We start from the raw sequence: 15,363 nt of genomic DNA on the forward strand, positions 1-15,363 counted from the left end.
TAGAGAAGAATAAAAATGTGGGATCCAGACAATACATAATTATTTGGAGCTTCCACCTTCCATCATTCTGAAAAGACTTTATTAAACTGATACAGCCACTATGGGGAAAGGTATGGATGTTCCTTAAAAAACTAAAAATAGAGCTACCATATGATCCTGCAATCCCACTCCCAGACATACATCCAGAGAAAACCATAATTTAAAAAGATACATGCACCCCAATGTTCATTTCAGCACTATTTACAATAGCCAAGACTTGGTAGCCACCTAAATGTCTACCTACAGACGAATGGATAAAGAAGATGTGACATGCATATATATATATGTATATAATGGAATATTACTCAGCCATAAAAAAAGAATAAAATAATGCCATTTGCAGCAACATGGATGGACCTAGACATGATCATACTAAGTGAAGTAAGTCAGACAGAGAAAGACAAATATCACTTATATGTGGAATCTAAAACAAAAAACAAAAAAAGATACAAATGAACTTAAACACAAAACAGAAACAGACCCACAGACACAGAAAACAAACTTCTGGTTACCAAAGGGTAAAGGAGGGGGAGGGATAAATTAGGAGTTTGGGATTAGCATCAACACACTAGTATATATAAGATAGACAACCAACAAGGATCTACTCTATAGCACAGGGAACTCTACTCAATATTTTGTCAGAACTCATAAGGGGGGAAAAAAATGTATGTGTATATATATAAACTGAATCACTTTGCTGTATACCTGAAACTAACACAACATTGTAAATCAACTATATTCAATTAAAAAAATTAAAAAGTCTTTTAATATGAGTTCTGCTTTATCAGACAGGAGTTAAATACCACTCTTTACGTAGATCATATAACGCAGGAATTGTGCCTCTAGGAGTCAGATAATTAATGTGAATGCGTCATAGGGTAGAGGCAAGTAGGACAATAGGTGAGGATTCTAGGGCCCTGTAGAGGAGGGCAGGCTCTGTCAAAAGTATTCACTACTCAGCAAAACCATTACTGCCCTGTGGGGATATGCCACCAATGTCTGCAGTTTTTCAGAAGAAGAAGAAGATGAAAATGGTAGTTTGTATGTGAAATTTAGTGATGTCTAAGTCATTATTTAGCTCACACACACACACTCCAAGGCTAAACAAAACAGAACTCACATCTGGATCTAGTCCATGGATCTCTGGTGTAGAATGCCTGATTTAGAGCAACCTGTTCATTTTACAGATGAAGAAATAAGATCCATAAAAATGAGATGACTTGCTCAAGGTCACACAACTAGTTCAAGAGCCAAGACTCTGTTTTCCTGAATGTTAAATCTCAATTGCTTTCATCATACCATACTGTCTTACAAAAAATAAGTCTTAGAGGTTATAGAAAGATTCAAACTATAGAAGGCCTGAGAAGGACTTTCATTCTCCCCTACCCCTCATCCTCCATTTGAATGATTAACCACAAACATTGGTTAGTGGAAGGTCTGGGACCTCCATGTGGCTGCATCTCAAGTCCTTCTCAGCTGAGTGTCCCTTTAAGATTTGTCTTGACAAAGGGAATATGCGAATGATGGAGCCATCTACAAAGAAAGGCAAAGTACTGGGCCTTGACAGCTCACTGAGGAGTTTCAAAAGAAAATTCCCCAGTGCTTACAGTTTGCAGGATGCAACCTAGGACCAGCAAACTCTTCCCAGTTTATAAGTGGGAATCAGCAATGGACAGCAAGTCCTGGTTTCATTTCCCACCAGGAATAGACAAAGTCTCCCCAAGAAAATCATCCCTTTATGACTGATAAAAATAGAATTGCAATTTATGCTTCCATCTACTCCCTCTGTCTTCAGGCTCTTAAGGTGTATTTTCCATTGTAATGGCTGATTTAGATGGACTTCCGGGGTGCTGCATCACTGCTGATGACATTAATGGTCTTGGGTTCCTGAATTTTGATTGACTGGTATGATCTGTGAAACTATTTCAGGACCTAGATTTATTATTATTAAGCCTATAAAATGGTGTCAGCGTCAAACAAGCCGATGATGTGTGTTGTGATGCAAATATGGCCAAGGGGTGGATGCCACCATTTAATAGATGTGAGTAGCTGGAGCAAACCATGCTTCATCCTCTACTCAGGACCTGCCTCTAGGCCCTCTCCCAAAGGCACAGTGGATTTAGGTCCCGATTGTATGGGGCGGAGGGTTGAGGGCTGGGGAAGAAGGAAGATAAAATGGGTATTACTAATTATTCTCCTAAATTGTTTAATTCCTTAAAGAGGTTTTGAAGATTTTATTTTTTTTCAGCTCATTTGGAAAGGACTAAAGATTTCCTGTTTTTTTTTCTCTGACTTGCAAATATTATCTAGCTTTCCTAGCTCAAACCTGTTGTTTTTGGAGTCTGAGAGAAATATTGATGCTATCTCATTCAACCTCTATCAACGAGAGAAGAAAAGACTAAACAGGGAATTATATGACTAGCCATTTATCCTTTCTTCCTTCCCTCCAGAAAGCTTGGCTCCAGTATTAAGAGCAAGGAAATGGACCTTATATTAGGCTGGGTTCCAGAAAGATATTCTCAAGAACACCATTGCGAACTCCGTTTTGGAAAGGAAGGGGTACTCCATAAAATAATAACCCATACTTTCCATATATATATGGGATATAGAAAGGTGAAAAGAGCTCCACTCTTACAACAACAAAAAGTCAGACTTGCATATTCACAACTTTCTGTAAATTTATCAGAGAGCTGACGTTACTAGGCAACCAACTAGCTAACCAACTAAAACTAACTAAATCTAAGGAAGACAGATGATTGCAAGCAGAGATGGGATGTGAGTACTTTCTTACCTTGGGCTGATGCAGCTGGACACCCAAGAATAATAGGGATTCAGCTAAAATTATTAACAAATTGATTTGTAGTGGCCATGTATGAGCTAATGGGACAGTATAGAATCCTGGGGCCACAGATATAATGGGAATTCATGCTGACTCTTCTCCACTGACCTCAGAGGGCACTCACAGAAAAGACTGGTGAGAGTAACGGGAAAATGTCCCTGCAGGTACAGACTGGGAGAGAGGAAGGGCAGTCACCATGAGAAAGCTTTGAAGCCTTGCCCAGATTCTTCCCCTGCATCTCCTCTGTAGAACAAAAGTCTTAAAACTGCTGTAGGGAGAAGGCAACAGCCAACTGCAACTAGGGTGAGAAAAAACGCTCTGACCTCTGGGATAAAGAGGAACACTGCATACTGATAAAGGGATTAGTCATCCAAAAGACAACATCCTAAGCGCACCTAACACCAGAGCATCAAAATACTTGAATCAGAAACAGACAGAAATGAAAGGAGAAATTGATCATTACACCTAAGGCTTCAACATTCTTCTCTCTGTCATTAATACAAAAATAGGTAGAAAATCGGTAAGAATAAAGAAGATGTGAAACTTGAACTAATTGAAATCTATAGAATATTCTATTTAACAACAGCAGAATACACATTTTTTTCAAGTGCACATGGATCATTCACCAGGATAGGCCATATTCTGGGCATAAACTAAATCTTAACAAATTAAAAACACTAGAAAATCATACTAAAAAACATTCTCTGACCATAACAGAGTTAAAATAGAAATAACAGAAAGATATCTGCGAATACTTTGAAATAAAGCTATGCCTTTCTGAATTTCCCAGGGCTCCAAGAGATATTCTCAAGGGAAGTCAGAAATACTTAAACAGAATAGAAATAAAAACAAAACATGTCAAAATGTATGGGGTACAGTTAAGGCAGTAGTTATAGGGAAATGTATAGCACTAATTGCTTATATTAGAAAATGGGAAAGTTTTCAAATTGGTTATCAAAGCTTCTACTTTAAGAAACTAGAAAAGAAAGAGCAAATTAAAACCAAAAGAAGATGATGTCAGGAAATAACAAAGAGCAGAAATCAATGAAATTTGAAATAGAAAAACAATCGGAGAGTGCTACCCCCTTTTTTAGCACTTATTGTGCTAAATAGATTCTATTATCCTAAAACACCTTGAAGAATTCAAAGCTATCATTTCCTTAGAGTGGCCCGTAGATTCCTATGAGACTGATCTTCCCCAGAAGTCAGCCAGGAATGAAGAGTGTGGAGGTCAATGTCTGCTTTGGGCACCACCCTCTGTTAGCCAGCAGTGCAGGACAGCTGCAAGGGATTTCTTTAACAATCGTAAACAAAATGTCCCCTGTCTTCAGAGAGCTGCCAGACAATCACGGGAGACAGATAAGCAATGCCTGTCTCTGGTCCAACTGAGATGCTCCCCGGGTCCTTCAGAGGCTGTGCTGACAGCCATCATAGCACATTGTAGCGTCATTACGGCATTGTTTACCTGTCTCCCATGACTGAGAAAGCATCAGCATGAAAAAGAAGTAGAAGAAGGATCCACACAAAACAACTGGTATTTTCATGTTTAACATAATAAGTGCAGTTTAATGGAACAAAACATGCTAAACTGAAAAATCTTTTATACTACACTCCTCCAAATTCTGTAAGTAGGGTATTTCATTCTTCATTTAAGTCACTGCTAGAGTCCTGTGCCTTAGAATTTTGTGAATGCTGGCTTTTCAGCAACTCATTTAAATCTGTTTTTCTATTCTTTTTTTGGTAATTATGTAAGAGACATGTATAGACAACTAAAAAAAATTAACCCTTTTGGGGGGCTTATGAGGACCAAAGGACTCAGAAGACAAGTTAAGGTGATAATTCACCATGTTTCAGTACATTGCTGAATGGATACTTGCATAATGACATACACATATCAGTAAACAAAGAAGTTGCACATCCCCACTAAAATTCAGTGCAACAAGATACCTAAAAGTCCTGAAAAGTATGTTTTTAGGCACTATATATATAATAAACCAGCTCCTAACACACTGAGTTCAGATGTCTGTATATCCAATATTCTTGATATGAGATGCAGTTATGTTTAGACTTAAGTCTTATTAAAAGCGTTCTGTAGAAATCAAAGTCAGCTTTTAGAATAACCCCATGTAAGTGGAAATTCTATGGCTGTGTGTATGTGTGTGTGTGTGTGTGTGTGTCTGGAAAGTCTTCCCTGGAAAGGCTTCCCCAGGCAGATAGATGGTTTGGCCCCAATTAAAATAAGGGGCAGTGATGAGAGGTGAGACTCAGGGAGGCCACAAACCTATCTGGGGCTGGAACAGGCATTTGTTCTGTCTCAGAAAAAACCAGGAACTGAAACTGTGAGAGTCAAGGAGCTCTAGGGAGGAAGAGAACCGTTAGAGCTGAATTAAGGTTGGAGCCCAGGCTATGCTTCCCAAAAGGAAGTTAAATGCCTTCTGAAAATGTCACCTACTCCATATCTATTATACCAACATATTCTAGTTTAGGTTTTTGTCCTAAATAAGCTCTATCCTTGTCTCTTGAAGAGTTTGTTGCCCTCTGGTGAGCACATAGCTTTTCTCCTGAGGCCTCTTAGGGGCCCAGCCTAGGCCCAGACTTGCTGGTCTTGATAGACAAAGTAGCGAACTCAACCAAGGACTCTAATCCAAAGGGTGATTGTGGATGTGTGTTTCCGGAGGAGTCTGGGGCACTGTCTCAACCCTCAGCTTTGTCTATAAAGCACTATCTCCCAATCTTGTTCTAGTCTTTCCCGTGGTATGGACCAGACACCTGGATTTTTCAAAACTTCCATGATTTTGTTCTTCAGTTCCATGAGAACCATTATATTAGATGGGGATTTCTCAAAGGACAAAGACTGTATTTTTCTCTATTTATTCGACTAATATTTGTTGAGCATCTCCAATGGGCCAGGAACTGTTAGTGGATGGCTATAGGATAGTGAGAAGAGGGGCATCGTCCCTGATCTCATGGAATTTTCACTGGGGGAGTTAGACACTAAACAAATAATTATAGTTAATTAAATATTTACAACTGATTTAAGAACTACAAAAGAAAGACAAACTTCTCTATCCCAGGCACGTGGCCTAGCACAATACATACGCATAATAAGTATCTGTCGAATGTCTGCTACTCTGTGGGTACCTGCATTGACATTAAATGCCCGAGTATATTCTGGTAAGAGTTACTAGGCAAGAAAAACTCTCAGAGAATGTTGGGGAAGCCTGGTTTAGGCAAAGTCAAACAGGCTTCCTTAATGTAGGATTTCTTCAGACTTTAACCCGCTGATGTGTACTGTGACTCTATAGCAGCCCCCTGGTGTGCGTGGGGTGTCACAGGCACTTGTACTCTGCAGTGTGTCAAGGAGCCTAATCATCTGGAGACACTCTCTTGGAAACACTTTTCTGAGTGTTTTCAGGTGGAACTTCAATGCTTCCTTTCCATTGCTGGCAGTTGAGCCCTAGAGGGTCTGGCGCTGACCTGGGTCTTTTTTTCGGGTAACACCATCCTGCCCCTTGTTCAGGGAACACTCTCTATGGCACCCAGATACAAGGGGAACATTGCTTTCACTTAGGGTTGCATGGAACATACTTATACCAAAAGATTATTTGTGTTTATCTGAAATTCAGATTTAATTGGGCACCCTGTATTTTTAACTTGCTAAATCTGCCAGCCCCACTTTGGCGCCAGCCTGCTCTGTCTACCACGAGTTCTGCCCGTGGGGTGCTGGACTTTGAATACAAGGGGCCGAGGAGGCTGCCCTGCAGGTGCCACCCTGGCCGAGCCAATAGGAACCCAGTCCAGCTGCTGTGCAGATGTGCAGGACAGACCCTGCCGGGAGGCACTCCTGCTGCTGCCCTACTTGGCCAGGGTCCACTGCTGGCGAGCAGGTCAATTTCACACTTCTCATTTCAAAACCAGGAAAATGATGAGTTCTGTCAGCAAGTTTCTGTGGCGTGGAATAGACTCCAGCGGTGATTCTTAACCAGGGGCAATTTGGCAATGTCTGGAAACAGTTTTGGTTATCACAACTGGGAGGAGGGGACAGTGTTACTGGCATCTAGTGGGCCAAGTCCAGGATAAACATCCTACAATGCACAGAGTAGCCCTTGCACCCAAGAATGACCCAGTCCAAGACGGCAACAGTGCCAGGGTTCAGAAACCCTGGACGAGAGGAAGCATTACCACGTTTCAGAAGCAAGGCCAACCCTAAGGAAGTTTGTAAAGAGGAGAAAGTTTTAGTCCTCTATCCCTGACCTTATTCTTTCAATAACACCCGCTCTACAAAGAGTCCAGTGTCCCTATGTTGCCTTTGGTTCTTTTAGTTGAGGAAAACAATATCTGCATACCGCGCCCCAATTTTCATGACAGTATTAATGACACAACATGCTAATATTTCAAAACATGTTCCTGTTCAAAACACCATTCAAGAGATGGTGTGGCAGACATTGCTAATTCCTTACTTCAGAGCCAACCTCCCCTTTCTCCTTCCTAAGAGAATATCCAGCTTTGTCCAATGAAGTGAGGTGCCCATTTGAAAATATGGACCCCCTCAAACTTCCACTCAGCTAGAGGTGGATATGAAACAGGATAGGAAGTTTGCTGGGTGGAGGTTTCAGAAGAAGACTGCTTGTCTAATAAAAGTGGACAGACTTAGCTGGCACTGAGCTTTGTTCCTTTTGTTCTTTCTCACCTAGACTGAGGGTGTGATGCGAAACAGAGAAGCAGCTGCCATCTTACAAGCGTGAAGACATAAGCCACACCCAGAAGGTGCTTGAGCAAAAGAGCTCGAATCCTGGGTGGTTTCCTCCAGCTGGGGCATCACCCTGCACTAGTTATCTCCAGACTCCTTGCTACAAGAGAAAAACAAGCAACTTGGTTCAAATGCTTAAGTTGGGTTTCTGTTCCATGTAACCCAACTCAGTCTTAATGGAGACAAAGGCCTGGAGGGGAAAATGTTTAACCCAAGCATGGAATCTAGTGGTGAGATGCTGGGAGCCATCAAGTTCCTCAGGAATGATGAAGTATTGTACTTAGGGACGGGAAACTCTCCCACCCCTCCATCACTCACACAGTGTAGGTTCCTCTGCACATAGGTAGCTGCTCTAGTTCTGACCCAAGAAACAGATTATTTTTGTTGTTGTTGAAGTAGAATTGATCTACAATGCTGTGGCAATCTCTGCTGTACAGCAGTGACTCAGTTATACACATATATATTCTTTTCCATTATGATTTATCACAGGATATTGACTATAGTTCCCTGTGCTGTACAGTAGGACCTTGTTGTTTATCCATTCTATATGTAATAGTGTGCATCTACCAACCCCAAACTCCCGGTCCATCCTTCTCCCTCCCTGCCTCCCCCTTGGCAACCAAAAGTCTGTTCTCTATGTCCGTGGGTCTGTTTCTGTTTCGTAGATAGGTTCATTTGTACCATATTTTAGATTCCACATGTAAGTGATATCATATGGTATTTGTCTTTCTCTGTCTGACTTACTTCACTTAGTGTGATCATCTCTAGTTGCATCCATGTTGCTGCAAATGCATTATTTCATCCAAGGAACAGATTCGATAAACACTTGGCTGACTATTAATGGTGGCAGTCATTGCTACAAAGCGTGGATACAATTCCAAGGAGATAAAGGGTTACAGGAACGGCACTTGGGAGTCCACCAGGGGGCCCAGTGCAAATAATTGACCAGCCTTCATTAGGACCCTATCTCCTCACACTCACAACCAGGAAGATGCTTTTGATGGTACTGACTTTTGAGACAACAAGGCCAGCATGGTGCCAAAAAGAGAGGGTCTGGGATCGTCCTTAAAATTGACACAAGGTATTCACTCTCTTTTCATATCCACTTTAGGTGTGTTTGGGGGGGAAGGATTATGATAAAGAAAAGGCCTTCCTCAATATTAATGGGCTGTTTGCAAAGCTCAGTGTTCACACCTACCTTTGGCAGAACTTGCCCAGCTGTCTAGCCTCATGGGGACGGAGCCTGTGATGAGGTATTACATCATCCTGACATTATGGACATAATCAGAGAAATGGCCCCTCACCCTCAATCCACACCCCTCTTCATCTCCTTCCCCTCCAGGCCCTTGTCAGTGTGTCCCGAACAGGACTATGTTGGGCCAAAGAGAAGAATGGCTAGGTCTGAAGCCCCTCCTTATTAGGATATGACCTTGGCCTCGTTTCTTTTTTTTTTTTTTTTTTTTTTTAAATTATTTATTTATTTATTTATTTTAGTTGTGTTGGGTCTTCGTTTCTGTGCAAGGGCTTTCTCTAGTTGTGGCAAGCGGGGGCCACTCTTCATCGCGATGCGCGGGTCTCTCACCATCGCGGCCTCTCTTGTTGCGGAGCACAGGCTCCAGACGCGCAGGCTCAGCAGTTGTGGCTCACGGGCCCACTTGCTCCGTGTCATGTGGGATCTTCCCAGACCAGGGCTCGAGCCCGCGTCCCCTGCATTGGCAGGCAGACTCTCAACCACTGCGCCACCAGGGAAGCCCCTTGGCCTCGTTTCTTGATCTCTCTGTTCCTGAAGCTTCCTCATCGGCATAAGTGGTGTCAATGGCAGTGCCTATCTCCTAGGGTCCTCGTGAGGATTAATAGGAATAATTCTGAAAAGGGCCAGGCACACAGCAGGGAATACTGGCTTGCATTGTATTAGTATAAACCTTACTGGAGTTTCATGAAGCTGCAAAGAGGCAAGAGGATGTCTCCTCCCTCCGTGTAGGAAGGTGCATTGCTGCATCCTCCTTGGGGAAGCAGACACTGTGTTGTTTTATTATCGGATCGCTCTATTGACTGATCTGTAGAGAACACAGAGCAATCCAGCCCAGCTCTCAGAGAGGAAGAAACTCACACCCAATAGGCACTAAAGCAGTTACTTCCTTCGGGAGCGGGTGCTGCTGTGTCCTGTCAGGTCTGAGGTGCCCACTGCCCCGCCTCTCAGGCCTCGTGATGCTGGCTGGACCTGAGCCCCAGGGCCCTGAGGGCTTGGAGTCACATGCGAAGCCAGCAGTGGCTCCAGCAGGAGGGGGCAGACAGTGGTTGACTGAGGAGAGTGACAGGGAGGGGAAGGCAGGCTTTGCACCCTAGGTTTTAGGGGTGCAAAGCCTCCCTTAAATGAGGTCGGTCTGCACAGATGGTCAAGGAGTCCTCGGGTTGCTCCTGCCAAATGTGAAGTATATATTTAAATTGGAGGACACGACGTGTGTAAACCATTAACAGGCCTCCCAACAAAGCGACAATGATACAATATGGCCTTGTTGGGAGGCCTACCTGAATTCTGCCTTTGTGTAATATAATCTGGGCAAACTGCCTCTGGGCTGGGAGCCACTGTGAACAGGCTGGGTCTCACCTCAGGTTTTTATCTAAAAGCTTTACCTAAGAAACACAATAGCCCAAGTTGACCTGACGGGATTTCTTTTCAAGGTGTGTGTGTGTGTGTGTGTGTGTGTGTGTGTGTTGAGGGGGAAGGGAAGCAGGTAAAGGAACCAAACTGGAACTCACATGTCAACTTCTCACTTGTAAAATTTGTGGGGGAATAAAGATAAGGGCATAAAATACAGCGCTTAACATTCCACGTGGAGGGGGATTCAACCAAATGCGGTCACACAGTTGCAGGTTGTGTGGTATTTGGACGGGACATTTGTCTCATTGGCAAGGCCTCAGTTAAACAGTAAATAGGTTCTAGGACTTTGGCTTTTCGCAGAAGAGAAGAGGCTGATCCTGAGCTGGGCATTGCTGGGCAGACCTGGTCACCCACCCAGCTTTCTCCAGGGATCCTCAAGCAGTCTGTCAACATGACCTCACTGCTGAAGCAAGCTCACTGCCCACTGACATGGTCAAGAGGGCCAGGAAAGAACCAACAAGGGCTCTATCCTATTCCCTCCTCGGAGTTACCTTGGGTCCCCTCACAAGCCTGAAGAGAACACTGCTGAAATATTTCAGCTGGATTTCAGCGCCTCTATCACTGAGAGAGAATCTCCAGGTCAACAGCAACGGGCATCCCTGACATCCTCTCTTAGGCTCCTTTGCTTGCTTCTACCCTCAGCAGAATCTCACACACCCTCCTTTTTCTCAAGGTTTATGCCTGTATGAAATTTTGTAGGCCATTTCAAAATATTTTGACGACTAATTTTAAGGAAAAGCTACAAATAGAACAAACTAATGGTTCATCAATAGGACAGCCATTTAAGCATAATCTTACCATGACATACTACACAGCAGCTTTTAAGAATAAGGCTATGCTACATTGGTTGATATGGAATGATTTCTGTAGGAGGTTGAATGGTGGCCCCCAAAAAGGTATGTCCATGTCCTAACCCCCAGAACCAGTGAATATGACCTTATCTGGAAAAAGGGCCTTTGCAGATGTAATTAAGGATCTAAGATGAGATCACCCTAGATTATCTGGGTAGGCCCTAATTCCAATGACAAGAATCCTTAATAAGAGACAGAAAATGCGAAGACACCGACACAGAAAAGGAGAAAGACAGAAGGACATGTAAAGATGAAGGCACAGATTGGAGTGATACAGCCACAGCCAAGGAATGTCTGAAGTTACCAAAAGCTGGGAGACCCAAGGAACAGATTCTCCCCTAGAGCCTTTGGAAGGGGCATAGCCCTGTCACCACCTTGATTTTTTTCTTTTTAATTTCCTTTTTTTTTGTGCCACCTTGATTTTCGACATCTGCCCTTCAGAACTGTAGAGAACACACTACTGCTGTTTTAAGTCAGCCAGTTTGTGGTAATTTGTTACAGCAGTCCTAGGAAACTAATATAATCTCCAAGATAGATTTAAGACTAGAAAACCAAAAACAGGAAACAAGGTGAAAGACAGTATATACAGTAGATAGTGTATTGTATTTCCTACTATTAGTATTTTTAAGAAATATGTCTTTAGAAACACGTTTGCATATGCATAGAATATGACTTAAGGCTATAAAAGACACTGGTAACAGTGCTGCCTCTGGGGAGAGAGGCACTTTTGTTCTGCTCTAAGTAGCATCCCCTGTGGAATTCCCTGGCGGTCCAGTGGTTAGGACTCCGTGATTTCACTGCCGAGGGCCTGGGTTCAATCCCTGGTCAGGGAACTAAGATTCCACAAGCCAAAAAAACAACAACAACAACAAAAAAGCATTCCCTGGAGCTGGGCACTCTGACTGGCATAATAATGGCCCCCCACTAAGACATCCACACCGCAATTAAGATTGCAGATGGAACTAAGGTTGCTAAATGTTGACCTTAAAATAGGAAGATTATCCTGGACTGTCCAAGTGGGCCTAGGAATAACAAGAGTCTTTAAAAGTGGAAAAGGGATACAATGGAATATTATTTGGCAATAAAACGAAATGAAGTGCTGATAGATACTACAACACGGATGAATTACAAAAGCATCATGCTAAGTGAAAGAAGCCAGTCACTAAGGATCACATATTATGATTCCATTCATGTGAAAAGTCCAGAATAGGCAAATCTATAGAGTCAGAAAATAGATTAGTGGTTGCCAAGGGCTGGGAAGGAAGAAGAGATTACAGGGGAGGTGATGGGTACAGTGTTTCTTTTGGGGGTGCTGAATACGTTCTAAAATTGATGGTGGTTATGAATTTACAACTCTGTGAATATATTCAAAGCCATTTAAGTGAGTCAATTGTATAGTATGTAAATTATGTCTCAGTAAACTGGCTGAAAAAAAAATGTAGAAAAGGGAGACAGAAAGGAGTCACAGTAGGAGAAGTGACCTATCATTGATGGCCTTGAAGATGACAGGGGCCCATGAACCAAGGAATACAGGCAACCTCTAGAAGCTGGAAAAGGCAAGCAAGCCTCCAAAAGGGATGCAGCCCTGAGACACCTTAATCTTAGCCCAGTGAGACCCATTTCAGACTTCTGACTTCCAGAACTCTAAAAGAATAAATTAGTGTTGGTTTAAGCCACTAATTTTGTGGTAATTTGTTACAGCAGCAATAGAAGACTATTATAAGTACTTCTTATACCCTTTTTTCCTTTCAGATTTTGTGATGTGTACATTACCTACTCAAAATTTAAATCAAAACGAAGCAAAACGCCTATTCAGGGCAATAATTTGATGTCATTTCGGAAAATTCTTTAAGTATCTGTAACACTCCTCTTCGGTAGAAATACAATGCAGCCACAAATGTGAGCCACATGTGTAGTTTTAAATTTTCTGGTAACCACATTTAAAAAAAAAAAAAGAAACAGGTGTAATTAATTTTAGTAATAAATTTTGTTTAGCCTATTATATCTAATACATATCATTTCCACATATCAATATAAAATTATTAGAGATATTAAAATTTTTTTCTCATATTAAGTCCTTGAAATTGGGTGTGTACTTTAGACTTACAGCACATTTTCATTCAGGTGAGCCACATTTCAGGTACTCAACAGCCACGTGTGGCTAATGCATGACACAGATCTACAATATCCATCTGGGGTACAGGGTAGGTTTTTTACCTTTTGAGCATGCTACATCATGCCTAAGAATGTGGCTACAAAAATATTTCTTGGAGCATTGATCAAAAGGTAAAAAAATGAAAACAGTCAAAACACTCTCCACTGCAGTACAGGCACACTGTGGATATTATGTAGGTATTAAAAAGAATTAGTTAAAGCTACATGAATTGACCATAGAATATTGACCATGATCGTGGCATATTACTAAATGAGAACAACTAGGTGAGCATTGCTTTTTGGGTAAATTTTTGTTAAGAAAACCAAACAACATATAAATACGATATTATTTACATGAAACTGTTAAAGTTGGCTACTCTGCGAAACAGTACTGAGGTATTACAGATACTATCGTTAATTTTCTCCTTGTACACGTTTTGTTGTGTATTGCTTTGTAATTTTTTAAAAAATTCATGGATGGATAGAGAGAAATATAGATAGATAGATAGATAGATAGATAGATAGATAGATAGATAGATAGGTAGATGATTAGATAGATAGATAGAGTTGCTAATCAAATCCTTAGGAGGTTCCCAGGGGTCATACCATTGCCAAAGCATAAGCAACCACATCAAAGACTCTTTCCCCACCATAACCCTACATAGGATTCACCTTCCTTTTACCAGGTACTTTTTTCTTATTAGAGGGAGCATCTCAAAATATGCTCTATGTAACAATACTTCTAAACATACAAAGTTACTATGCCTGTAGAGCCTACCAATCTGCAATAGAACCAGTATCTATTCTGCCATTCAGAGAAGCAGTTTTCATTTTCCCAAGCTCACACTTCCCCAAACCCATCCAATACCCAGATAATAATGAGTGTTTTAAGAGCTTGAGTTTGCAAGGGAAAAAATATGGGGGAGGGAGCCATCATGGACTGCATATCAAATAGAAAGCAAGAAGTTCCACACATGGATTAAAAGAAAATTCCAGAAGGTTTCAGACTTTGGGGTCTCTTCCACATTTGGCCTTGATCAGTATTAGTTACATGGCACCTTCAGTCTGGTACAAGGTCTATTGTCCTGTATTAGTGGCATGCAACAGGCAACTCAGGCCCTACAGTACCCCTGTGCAGCCCCCAAAGTCCATGGAATGAGATCCTTCTAACTTGGGTAATTCAAACACAAGTTTATTCCTACAGCACAGTGCCCCTGTGAAGTGAGCCATCACCTGCTGCCTTAAGAGTCTGTCACTCTAAGAGTCCTATTCAGGAAGAAGCATACATGTGTTCCTTGGACTGGTCTGTGTGACCAAGTCCCTGAGAGTATTCCCTCCAGGCAAAGGATGACCTGGTAGAGAGTTTGGCCAAGACCCAAAAGGTTGTCATAATACTTTTGCTTTATGTCCTTTTTTTTCCTATGGCAAGTATCATTCAAAATGTTAGACTTTCATTTGTTTTCTTCCTTTCCTGCATTTTAAATATTTGTACTGGGGTATGTGTGGGAAGGACGGCTGGGGAGAGGGGAACCCTCTGATGCACTCAAAAGTGGGTGCTGGCACTTACTGACCTTCTTCCCTTGGCCCTACAGACTAATTACAAAATGGCAGAGAGTATCCAGGAGATAACAAATCTAACTTCAACAAATGTTTATTGGGGGCTGTGTATGTCTTAGGCACTGAGACACAAAGATGATGATGTTAGTTGAAATACAGATTTCATGGCTCTTAAGCTATTTGGAATACTTTAAATCATTCAACAAATAAACATTGTCAAGAAGAGAAAAGTAACCCAATTAACTAAATATAAGAGTATTTCAGAAATTCTTTGAATATTGTTTTAAAAAAATACATTTGAAAATATAAACCATATATTGAAACATGAGGCAAATATTTATATAGAGATGGAGATAGAGTCAGATGTTTATTAATATTAATTTTGTACCATCTCTATTTCAACTATTATGTAAAATAAGTTATTAATTTAGAAACCTTGCTTTTTCCTAGCTCATGAAATAATTTTATTCAAACTTTTATATTCACTTTTTAAAAATTTTAATGCTTGCAT

At 41.4% G+C, this 15,363-nt stretch overlaps 1 long non-coding RNA gene across 1 annotated transcript in view; it reads right to left on the reverse strand.

The window, feature by feature from the left end:
- The window catches only part of LOC309619413, an 80,129-nt gene extending 65,280 nt beyond the window's left edge, over positions 1–14,849 (reverse strand). Inside the window, exons 1-2 of the long non-coding RNA XR_014238936.1 lie at positions 9,389–14,849; positions 148–9,063 (exon numbers count right to left, since the gene is read on the reverse strand). This is a non-coding gene — a long non-coding RNA (uncharacterized lncRNA). The remainder of the gene's footprint in view (positions 1–147; positions 9,064–9,388) is intronic.
- Between the last annotated feature and the right edge of the window lie 514 nt (positions 14,850–15,363).

The sequence above is a fragment of the Balaenoptera borealis genome (genome assembly GCF_965194805.1).
Source record: "Balaenoptera borealis genome assembly, chromosome: 2".
Lineage (NCBI taxonomy): Eukaryota > Metazoa > Chordata > Mammalia > Artiodactyla > Balaenopteridae > Balaenoptera > Balaenoptera borealis.